Below are 12,728 nucleotides of genomic sequence, written 5' to 3'. Positions count from 1 at the left end.
CTCTCTCTGTCTCTGTCTCTGTCACACACACGCAAAAAAAAAAAAATCTTTATAAGAATCATTTAAAGCTACTGATTACTTTTGTAAGACTAAGTTGCTTCCAACTAAATAAAACTATCAATAAACTTCCTTAGTTAGACAGATAAGGTTTGCATTGAAATAATGTAAAACTGAAACAATGCACTGTGGACCACCCCTTGAGTCCTGGCCTCTGTGTCCCCCTCATCCCTTGCCCTCCTTTGCTTTTCCTCAGGTGGAGACAGGCACAGGTAACGGGCAGAAGAATCCACGACAAAACCGTGAGGTCTACTTAGGATTTACGACTTCAATCAGCAAATATATGTTATTATATTACATAACTATATTGACCATTACCTGTTCTCACTTCATTCATCTGCATTATATAACCCATCTAAAAACCAGGCTCCAAATCTACCTTAAATTTCTTCAAAATTCTTTTGATTTCCTGGGGTTCCTAAAATGATCATTTTCTCAACATTTTCTGAAATATATTGTTGCTTCTGAAGGATCCCTGTCAACAATTGTACAGGCTAAATCATGGTCATTTTCTTCTGCCACATTGTGACTTAAGTGACTTCATAATATATCAGGAATGGAGACAGACTTGAGTTCTTTCAAGTAACCACCAGAATTGGGTGAGAACTAATAATCACTTACTTCTTTCGGATGATGTCACATGTGTCATCCATACACAAGGATTGTTTAATTTGTTTATAAAAAAATTATTTTAAAATTTATCAGTCATATTATTAGCATATTGTCAACAAAGAACACCCTAAAGTTGAAGAATTAATATTTTAAATAATTTATATTTCAAGTTAATATTTTATGATTGATTAATATTAATCATATTATATCTTGATAATGTATTACATAGTTTCTCACATATGGTTTCTGCTTGAATTCCATAAACTAGGAATAAATTCATTTTTTAAAATGATAAAGTATCAAAATAATACTCATTCCATTATTTTCTTCCTGCCTCTCTTCTCATAAGTGTATTAAAAAAAATAGTTGCCTAGTGTAGATAAAAAGAATCACATCATTACTGAAGGTAGTATTATGTAAAAATCCCATCAATGTGAATTAAAATTTAATTAGAAAAAATAAGTTAACCTCAAGCATGGATCATATTAAAAGATCATTATTACATGTCAACTGTGCTTGTCTTTGAAGTAGTACATTTATCACTTTTTAAAAATTGAACCCTGACCAGATAGCTCAGTTGGTTAGAGCATCATCCCAAAGCACAAAGGTTGCTGGTTCGATCCCCAGTCAGGGTACATTCAAGAACAGATTGATGTTCCTGTACATTTATCTCTTTTTAAAAATTGAACCCTGACCAGATAGCTCAGTTGATTAGAGCATAGTCCCAAAGCATAAAAGCTGCTGGTTCGATCCCCAGTCAGGGCACATTCAAGAACAGATTGATGTTCCCATCACTTTATCTCCCTTCCTTTCTCTCTAAAAACAATAAAGTAGCCTGACCAGGCAGTGGCGCAGAGAATAGAGCGTCGGACTGGGATGCCGAGGACCCAGGTTCGAGACCCTGAGGTCACCAGCTTGAGCGCGGGCTCATTTGGTTTGAACAAAGCTCACCAGCTTGGACCCAAGGTCGCTAGTTTAAGCAAAGGGTCACTCAGTCTGCTGAAGGCCCACGGTCAAGGCACATTATGAGAAAGCAATCAATGAACAACTAAGGTGTCGCAATGTGCAAGAGAAACTAATGATTGATGCTTCTCATCTCTCCATTCCTGTTTGTCTGTCCCTGTCTATCCCTCTCTCTGACTCTCTCTCTGTCTTTGTAAAAAAAATAAATAAATAAACATTAAAAAAATATATTGAATGTCATTGGTTAATTTGATTTAGAAAATTGGTTATTTCCAGATACCCAAAAAAGGTACTCATTAAAACTATAAGTATCCACAGAAAAGCATCCACATATGGGTAACCATAAAAAAGCAGGTGTAGGCCCTGGCCAGTTGGCTCAGCGGTAGAGCGTCGGCCTGGCGTGCGGAGGACCCTGGTTCGATTCCCGGCCAGGGCACATAGGAGAAGCGCCCATCTGCTTCTCCACCCTCTCCTCCTTCCTCTCTGTCTCTCTTTTCCCCTCCCGCAGCCAAGGCTCCATTGGAGCAAAGATGGCCCGGGCGCTGGGGATGGTTCCCTGGTGGGTGTGCCGGGTGGATCCCGGTCGGGCGCATGCAGGAGTCTGTCTGTCTCTCCCCGTTTCCAGCTTCAGAAAAATACAAAAAAAGAAAAGAAAAAAAAGAAGAAAAAAAAAAGCAGGTGTAACCATATTTATATCTTAAAAAGTAGATTTCAGTGGGCTTGCTGGGTGGGTTTTTGGTTGGGGCACAGGTGGGAGTCTGTCTCTGCCTCCCCTCTTCTCACTGAATGAAAAAAAAAGTAGATTTCAAGATAACAAATGTAACAAGAGACAAAGATGGAAACTTCATAATGATAAAGGGGACACTTTATCAAGGTATATAACACTTCTCAACATATATACACCCAATCAGAGAGCACCAAAATACATAAAGCAATGACTAACAGAAGTAAAGGGAAAAAATTGACAACAAATTTGAATGGAACCACAAAAGACCCCAAAGAGCCAAATCAATTCTGAGAAAAAATAATGAGTCACACTACCTGACTTCAAATTATACTACAGAGGCACGATAATCGAAACTGCGTGGCATTGGCAGGAAAACAGACACCCCACCCCCCAATGGAATGGAATTGAGAGCCCAGAAATAAAACTACATGTATATGGCGGACAGATAACTTTTCACAAAGGAGCCAAAACACATAATGGAGAAAAGAAAACTTTTTCAACAAATGGTGCTGGAAAAATTGTAAAGTCACTTGCAAAAGAATGAAATGAGACTACAGTTTGTCCCCATGTACAAAAGTTAATTTAAAATGATTCAAAGACTTAAATATAAGATCTGATAATTGACACAATTTAAACATGAATTTCATTGTCCTCTCCACGTTTGTCCCATCTCACAAAACACTGTAGCATTATTGTATATGCATGGAGCTTTCATTAGCTTATGCTCCATTGTAGATGAGTTCACACAAGTAATCATGGCTGTTTGGTGCTTCTTGTAGTTTCTTAGCCAGAATCCTGCCATTCTATCTATATTCTTAGATTGTTGTCAGAAGTTTTATGGCTTCAGGGTTTTCTGTACCTGCCCAAGAACTATTATCAAAAGTCATTTTTTGCAATATATGAAATATTCTTATATCAGGGGGTGGGAGTAGGTAAAGTTGGGCAAAGGTGGGGAAATGAGGATAAAAGAGACCGCTTGGGGTGATGGGCACACTCTGCCCCTTGTGCAGGTGGTATGTTACTGAGTTTCACACCTGAACCTGTACCCCGATAAATTCAATTAAAATGGGCATATATGAGCCGAGCTCCCAATTCCACACAGCTTCTGTATCCCTGGAGAGTCTCTAAACAATACCCCATCAGAAACAATTACATTCTTAAATCCCAAAGGACATTTCAGAATCCTTTCTGCCACAATTTCTAATCAAAATTACATAAAAACACCTATTTACAAAGTAAATCTGTCTTCCCCTAACTGAGATTTCCAGTTGTCTGTCTTCTGTGATAACAGCAGTTGCTTATTAAAAACATGTATAAGAAAATACAATTTTTTATTTATTTTTTTGAATGCTTTTTATTGCTTGGCCTACGGGGGCAAGGATAACTATGTATATACCCTGCTGTACAGAGGTCATAATAAAAAAAAAATCAATACAGTAGACTGCAGAAGTTCATTTTAAAAACTTAACTTGGCCCTGACCACTTAGCACGGTCAGTTAAGAGTGCCGTCTGAAAACAACAAGGTTGCAGGTTGGATCCCCGGTCAAGGCACACACGGGAAGCAATGAACAACTGAGTGAACCAACAAATGAATGCTTCTTTCCCTCTCTCCTCTCTCTCCCTTCCTCTTTTCGTCTCTAAAAAAGCCAACAAACAAAACAACCCTGTCCAGGTAGCTCAGTTAGTTGGAGCACTCTCCCAGAGCATGGAGGTTGCCGATTCCATTCTTTGCTCAAGGCACGTACAGGAACAGCTAGAAGTTCTTGTCTGTCTCTCCATGCCTCTCTCAAACAAACAAAAAACTTAAGTGACATAAAGGAGGTGTGGGAAGTGCACCTTGGGAGACTAGACGAGAAAGGAACCAATAATGTCTAAAGAAATTTGTGGTAACAGCAGAGATACAGCGAAGAGAATCTTGGTGGAACAGGAGGACTTTTGCCTAATGAAGAGTGAACAGCATCTATGCAGAGGACGTGGGCAGAAGTGCAGAGGTGTGAACAAGCATCATGTCAGGAGGTTAGCACAGAGCGGGGTGGGAGTAAAACCTGAGTGTCAGAGGGAACAGGGGCAAGAATCAAGGCTGACTATGTCAATTGTGACACATAGCTCGTTCTAAAATGGTGATGTTCTTATCCAAAAGGCAATGCTATCAGGGAGGTGCTTAAGTGGAGGGAAGATGATGATCTGAGGATGCTGGCAGAAGTCTACATGATGGACCCAGTAGGAGAAGCAAGAGGACCTATTTCAACAATCCGAGTAGGAAAGATGGATGGCTTTAATTGAAGTGATTAGTAGAGAGATCATGAAGTAAGATCAATAGAACTTTAGGATAAATTTTATTTAGGAGGTGAGGAAAGAAATGAACTCAGCTGACACAAAGGCTTCTAGCGAGGTAGACTGGAAACAGGACTTTCACTACTTGGTAAAGGAGGAGAGAAAAAAAGGTTGTACCAGGAGAAAATGAAAGACGATGGAGGGCTAGATTTCAAAACACGTCAAATTTGGACATACTCAGTATGTATATATATTCAGTACATATCTGGAATGGTCTTATAGTACTGTTTTTAAATTTTTACAAGGCAAATGCTAGAAAAATATTTAGTTGGAATTTAAACACTCACAAATGTTTTTATACAAAATACTCGCCATAAATCAGCATGTGTAAGTTACCCATGATAATTATTTGCTATATGATTTCAAACAGAAAGACATTTGAGAAGTTTATATTAAACTAGACCTTTTTCTTCCTTTAAAATGGCATTATGTGACGTCCTGTTCCATCGATCAACTGCAATTTCATGACTGCTCAAGGTAATTAGCAAGCAATTAGGGGACTAATTCTCCTGAGTCAAGTAAAAATCCCAGAAATTTTGATCAGTGTGCCCTAAATGAAAGATTAATAGGATAACCCTAAAAAACTACACAAAATAATTAAGATTTTTAAATACTGCTCTAGCTATCTACATTTGATGTCCTTGCTAAATTTGTGTCAGTTTTCTAAAGGATGATATGATAGAAAAGCCATAATATAGAGGTTATCTGAATAAAGATGGACTAACTTACTCTGCGGTAAAAAAAAAAAAAAAAAGATACTCTTCTCAGTTGCTTAGCCCCGCTAAAATTATTTCCTCACTCTTACAAAGTCCACGGTGGGTAAATAGGAAAAATAGAAAACGTCCTCCCTCGGAGGATCTAGATCAGGGGTCCCCAAACTTTTTACACAGGGGGCCAGTTCACTGTCCCTCAGACCGTTGGAGGGCCGGACTATAAAAAAAAACTATGAACAAATCCCTATGCACACTGCACATATCTTATTTTAAAGTAAAAAACCCAAACGGGAACAAATACAATATTTAAAATAAAGAACAAGTAAATTTAAATCAACAAACTGACCAGTATTTCAATGGGAACTATGCTCCTCTCACTGACCACCAATGAAAGAGGTGCCCCTTCCAGAAGTGTGGCAGGGCCGGATAAATGGCCTCATGCAGCCGCATGCAGCCCACGGGGCCATAGTTTGGGGACCCCTGATCTAGATGTCCAGACTAACTCCCCTGGTAATCTGAAATTTGCAACCCCAGCATGTGGTCGGTCCCCTGTGTTTCCTTGGCAGGAAAACGAAACATCAAGGAGAAACATGGTCTCTGACAGGCACAGATTAGAAGTAATTCTCCACTTCCATCTACCTTCCTTTTTCCCAGAGCACGATCACACGTTTACAACCCAATCGCAACAGGTGTCGGACAATACAGAGCAGCACATGGATATTTAATGGGTATTACTTGTCTTTGTCCCAGAGACCGTCATTGATAGGTGAATACAGTGTTGAGTGTTTTGATAACTACTTCTTAAAGAAGTTGAGGTGACACTAGAAACCTGGACCTTTTAGTTAACAGATCCCATCTCTTCTTGTAGAAACACTTTTGTAGAGCATCAGGCAATAAGGTTCTCAAGGAGAAAAAGTGGAAAATCCAATTGTTCACATGTTATCGTTTCTAATTGTTATATTCAGGGGATTTTTAAAATTAAAAGAATCATATTTGTGGCTCTGGCTTGTTGGCTCAGCAGTAGGATATCAGCCTGGCATGTGGAAGTCCTGGGTTTGATTCCTGGTCAAGGCACACAGCAGTGACCATCTGCTTCTCCACCCTTCTCCTTCCCTCTTCTCTCTCTTTCTTTCTCTCTTTCCTTCCCCCAGCCATGGCTTGAATGGTTACAGTGAGTTGGCCCCAGGCACTGAGAATGGCTCCATGGCCTTGCCTCAGGTGCTAAAATAGCTCAGTTTCTGAGCAACAGAGCAGCAGCTCCTCAAGTATCACCTGGTAGGAGGCTTGCCAGGTGGATCCTGGGGCATATGTGGGAGTCTGTCCCACTGCCTCCCCACTTCTAACTAAATTAAAAAAAAAATCACATTTGTTCTGTTTATTTAAGTATTGAGGAAATTTAAATCCAGAAAAAAAAAATGAGAAACGTACTCTGTGTCACACAGGAATTTAGTGGTAGACATCCAACTCTTGATTGCCAGTCTAGTGATCTTTTCTGCTGGACAGTATTATATATACCTCCTTAGAAGACTCATTCATTCTCTTTCTGGAAATTATACAAGATTCCACATTAGTAGGGATTATGGCCTGGAAGCTCAATGCATTCAAATTTTGACTTTTTAAATTGTTATTGTAAGAGTTGCCATTCATTCAGTCATTTTTAAAAGAACTGTCTACAAAGAAAAAAAAATCAAAGAATAAAATAACCCAGTTACTTGTACAGGCCGGAAATCAAATGTGACAACCCAGGAAGGTGTCATTCTTGGGTTGGACGTACTTGCAGATCTGGTTTTTAAACGCTTCCCTTTACACTTACATCACACATTCACCTAGTTGATGTGTGCCTGTGTTTATCCATGCAGCAGTCACCTGTGTGTGCCTTTCCTGTCTTAATCCCTAAGAATGAAGAATGACCAGGAGAGATAATGGCTGCTCACCAAGAATTTTTCCTTGTGAGTGATGAGTCAGAGAGCCAATACCGTGCGGAGAGTGAAGGGAACACCTGAGCAATGAAACCAGGAGACCTTCATTCTAACTCTGCTTCGGTGGCAGGTCTCCTATCAGACCCCTCAGTCTGTCTCGGGTGGATGTCTCCACAGAACAACAGTGGGGTGGGCTCGGGACCCGTCAGCCTGAACCAGTAGCCCCAGCACCCTACTCTTCAGCTCTCTTTTTCCACGGTCAGATTCTTCCACATCTTTTTAACATCACTGTCTTTTCACTTGAGTTAACAAGTCAATGTTGCCATATTACAAATCAGCGATGACGGAGGCAAATAGAAATAAAGCAGAACACTTTCCATTCAGTTTTTCTCCAACAAAGAAAAACATAAAAAGCTTTGGCTCTCTCTCTTTCTCTCTCTCTCTCTCTCTGTCCTTCCTTCTCTCTTTCCCTTTCTGTCTTCCTTCCTTCCCCTTCTCTCTGTCTCTCTATATATTATTTATCATTTTGCTTTGTCCATAGTTCATAACTGACATCAGGTGTGTTATTGAAAGTATCTGGGGCCTGACCAGGCAGTGACACAGTGGATAGAGCATCGGACTGGGACATGGAAGATCCAGGTTCGAGACCCTGAGGTCGCTGTTTGAGCACAGGCTCATCTGGTTTAGGCAAGGCTCACCAGCTTGAGCTCAAGGTTGCTGGCTCGAACAAGGGGTCACTCTGTCTGCTGTAGCTCCCCAGTCAAGGCACATGAGAAAGCAATCAATGAACAACTAAGGTGCCGCAACAAGGAATTGATGCTTCTCATTTCTCATCTCCCTCCCTTTCTGTCTGTCCCTCTCTCTGAGTCTCTCTGTCTTTGTTACAAAAAAAAAAAAAAAAAAATCTGGGGTTAAATTTGTATAAAATTTAGAATTGCCATGTTTTATAGCAAAATAATTTAGAATTGCCATTAACTTGCTATAAAACATCAAGAATTTTACTTCTAGAATTTACCCTTTGCATATAACATGAAGCAAGCTCAGTGACTCAGATACAATGATGTACTCAGCGTGATTTATAACATGAAAACGTCTTGTACCTTTACATGATGAAAGGCTATGCAGCCATCTAAAATAATTTCATTAAAACTATCTGATGGTTTGAAAAAATATTCTTGACATATTTTGTAGCTAACAAAAACACATCATAAGTAATATATTAATTAGGTAACATTTTAAAATGTATATACACAGGCATACATGCCTGAAAAGATAAACATCAAAATATTAACATTGTGAATCTGTGGAAGAGAAATTACGTTGGCTTTGAATTTTGTTTTTTGTCCTTTTTTTTTTTTTAGACCTGTGCCATTAAGTAAGCATGATAATGTAAAATATTTGTATACAGCAACTAAAATAAAAATTATTAAAACTTCTCTAGTAAAGCAATAAAGACTGTAAAAACTATTTCTCAAGAGAAACGCTATGGGCCCTTTGGGCAGTATGATTCTTCCAGGGGCTGGACTGCCCCAGGAATAATAGTAGCGTTCTTGGTTCCCTTCACTAAATTACGGTAGCATACTCCAGTCACTGACATAATAAAATGCCCTCTTTATTTCTAAATGCTCACGGGTTGAGATCCAGGGTGACAAGCCAAATTGTATCAATGGAAGAAACTCAACTGGTCATCTTCATGAATGGGGTTGACAGGAAGCAGCCCCTATAGCGTGACAGAAGGGGGGAGAGGTCAGAAAGAAACTCCCAGCTGATCTTCCTCACGTCCAACGTCCCGGGCTTGAAGCATCACCCCATGAATATGTATGAATGTCTGCTCCCCTGAACCTCGGTGAGTTCTGAGCTTGCGGTCCTAATGGGAATCACTGTTTCAAACTCCCTCTGTGACCTTGGATGTCACTTGACTTCACTCCCCTTGGCATCACGTTACTTTTCTGAATCTTTTCAAAGTTCGGCTCATAAAAATTCCATCTCTAAAATTCCAGAGTTAATTGATGACTCATTGACTTATTCATGAATATATTCATCATTTTTTTTTTTTTTGCCGGGAGTGACACATACAAAGGCAAATAAATAAATAAATAAGCCAGCCACAACTTGTATGTCCCCTTACCAAAGTCACAATTTATTAGAAGTTAGACATTTAGCTAAGAGGGTTAACACGGTAAGTTCTTAACTACCTTTATGCGTTTACTTTCAGAATGATTACGTAAGAATGGGTTAGGAGCCGAGATCAGAAGTTTAAGAAAATAGGTTTCAGAGATGCGCGATATATATAATTATATATATATATTATATATATATATATATATATATATATATAATATATATAATATATATATAATCCAACCAATAGAAAAACTACCTTACGTTCAAATCAACGTAGAACTTCAAAAACTGGACTGTCATGCCCTGGCCAGTTGGCTCAGCGGTAGAGCGTCGGCCTAGCGTGCGGGGGACCCGGGTTCGATTTCCGGCCAGGGCACATAGGAGAAGCGCCCATTTGCTTCTCCATTCCCCCCTCCTTCCTCTCTGTCTCTCTCTTCCCCTCCCGCAGCCAAGGCTCCATTGGAGCAAAGATGGCCTGGGCTCTGGGGATGGCTCCTTGGCCTCTGCCCCAGGCGCTAGAGTGGCTCTGGTTGCGGCAGAGCATCGCCCCCTGGTGGGCAGAGCGTCGCCCCCTGGTGGGCGTGCCGGGTGGATCCCGGTCGGGCGCATGCGGGAGTCTGTCTGACTGTCTCTCCCTGTTTCCAGCTTCAGAAAAATACAAAAAAAACCCCAAAAAACAAAAAACTGGACTGTCAAATGACGATCAGTTTCCCACAATCCCACTGCCCAGAGGTCTTTTAGACTAGTGGCCTTGCGACAGGCACCCTTCTTAGTTCCATTATTACTAGACTCAACACCACCGTTTTTAAAGTGTTTCTTATCCTCACTAAACTGTCCGTGCCCAGAGAGAAGGCGAACGTCTGTGTTGCAGATGATTGTACCCTCACTGTCCCAGCAGCTCCGAGGGGCTCTGTTCCACATTTCTTTATCGCGGCCCGCTTTTCTGTCCAGTCTGATTGTGCCCTCGGATGCCCTCGCCTTCCACTTTATTCTCATTTTCTTCGTGCAGTCCCTGGCAGTGGAGAACCGGTAAGACAGGAAAGCCCGTTTCAGGGGCAAAAACAATAACAACGTACTGGCCATTCGACCCTCCTTGGTGTTGGTTCTTCCAGGCACAGCAGGCAGCCCTGTCTGTTCCGTTCCACACTCAGGGACGATCGCTGTGTCCACCCTGCCTTCAGGGTGAGTGAGGATGTGACCCTAAACAGGACCGGAAGCAGTACAGCCTTGAGGAATCTATTCCACCCGTCTGCAAAGAGAGCCTCACGGCCTGATACCAATGCGTTTGTTTTTATTTTTTATTTTTTTCTGGCTTCGTTAACCTGTTACCACGGTAAATCTTTTCACTAACTTTCAGACAGAATGTTTTGTCTTTGTCATATCAAAATAATTTCATTGTGATATCAGAAGCACTTCTTCTTTTTTTTTTTTTACTTACTAAGGATTCTTGCTATTTATTTTACTTTATTGCACTGAAGGAGTAAATATTTGTATACTAAGGGTTTTTATTTATGGAGGTTTTTAAAAATAAGAAAATCTTGATATAACAAGGACATAATCGTAAGTTCTACTACCTGATACTAAACCTTGTTTTTCTCACTTTAAAGTACAGTATGTCTTTTGTCAGCTCTGTAACATAGTTCTTTTTCTGTTCTTATCAATTTGTATATATTTTACTGTTAGTGATCAGTAATTTTTAGTGGAAGATCTGTATTTTTTGGTTAACATATTTTCAAATAAAATTACCCATGTCGTTATTGGAATTTAGAATAAATGTAAGAATAATTTGGCATGGTTTTAATTAGCCAAGAGGAATTTAGACTATAATTCTCGACACATTTTGAAATATCAAAGTTGTCATTAAAAGTTCAAATTAAAAAAAAAAATAAGGGCCACTCTTTAAAGAACGGCTCACATTGTGTTTGACATTTCCATCCCAGTCCGATAGAAATGCATCACAAAGAGATAACAAACAGCCTCTATCTGTATTTCCATTCTCATCCCGTGAACTGTGGAGTTAAGTAATTTATGTTAGGAAGTCTTTCTAAAGACACCATGTCAGAAAGGGTCCTGGACAATCAATACATGAGATTTAAAATAATAATAATAATAATAAGCAGAAAAAAAAAGAGATATTTTTTATTGAAATCTTACATACATTCATTTGTAACAAACCCAAGGCAAGCTGTCTGTTCCTTTCCTTACAATGTGTGGCTTCAGTCCTAGAAGTGCAACGGAAATAAATGGTGTTTTGATGTTCACGCTGCCCTCCTCAGTATTTCCGTGGGCAGAGAGCACCCTCTACTTTCTCCTGATTAAATAGCAACCCTGGTCGGGAAGAACAGGAGAGGCTGGTTCCATGCAGATATTGTGCTCGTAAAATCAGAAGGGATTTGTCTATAAGGTTCATTAACTTTGGGCCCCTCTTGGCAATAACCCGTATTCAGGATGCCACCGTGGCCTTACCCTGGAGGGAACTCCGCCAGGTTCTAGAAAGCCGAATACTTGCTCTGAAGTTTCCCAACCTTCCCTGAACTGAATCTGCTCAGACGCCCCAGCGGGGGGGAGAAGGCAGCTTTGAAAAATAACACCTTTGTTATTCCAAGTGTTCGAGATGAAGCTGAGTGTTCAGATGGCCTCAAGGTTTGCGCACCCTTCACCAAACACAGATGGAAACCGGACTCTTTGAACTGCTCTGAAAATCTGTTATGAGGCATTGCTGTGGGTCTGTCTGGGTAGCAGCCATTGCTCACTTCAGAGCGCCTGCAATTTTCATGGCTGTGCAGTTACCAGGGATGAAATCACTTATTTGAGAAATAAATGGCTTCTATGCCAGGGAGAGAAAACCCATTGTCTAAGGAAGATTTCCTCTTGACGATGGCAATTCTAATCAGTGGTCTTTTAAAAAAAAAAGTACGGCTTAAATATTAGCATTATAAACAGGTCACAGAACACATTGAATGATGAGAATGAATCTCGATTCATTCACATTATTTTCCTGATAATTTTGACTTTGCACAGTTTTAATACTTTTTTGGGCATTAAAATATGTAAAGATGGCTATCGCTATGTATCTATCAATGATTGGCAGTACAGTTCCTCAGAGCTTTTACAGTTATGTTAGAATAAATTGACTCTTGACTCTAGAGCCAGAAATATGTGCTGAAATAATGCAAAGTCATGCTTTATGTCACATAGTGATTCTATTAAACAAAATTTTAGATTTACCATCACAACTTTCATTTGCCTATGTTAGGGACAACCATTCAATAAAAACCG

Source organism: Saccopteryx leptura, chromosome 8 (assembly GCF_036850995.1).
Source record: "Saccopteryx leptura isolate mSacLep1 chromosome 8, mSacLep1_pri_phased_curated, whole genome shotgun sequence".
Lineage (NCBI taxonomy): Eukaryota > Metazoa > Chordata > Mammalia > Chiroptera > Emballonuridae > Saccopteryx > Saccopteryx leptura.
The sequence above is the reverse complement of the archived record's forward strand: the minus strand, read 5'-3'. Positions refer to the sequence as shown.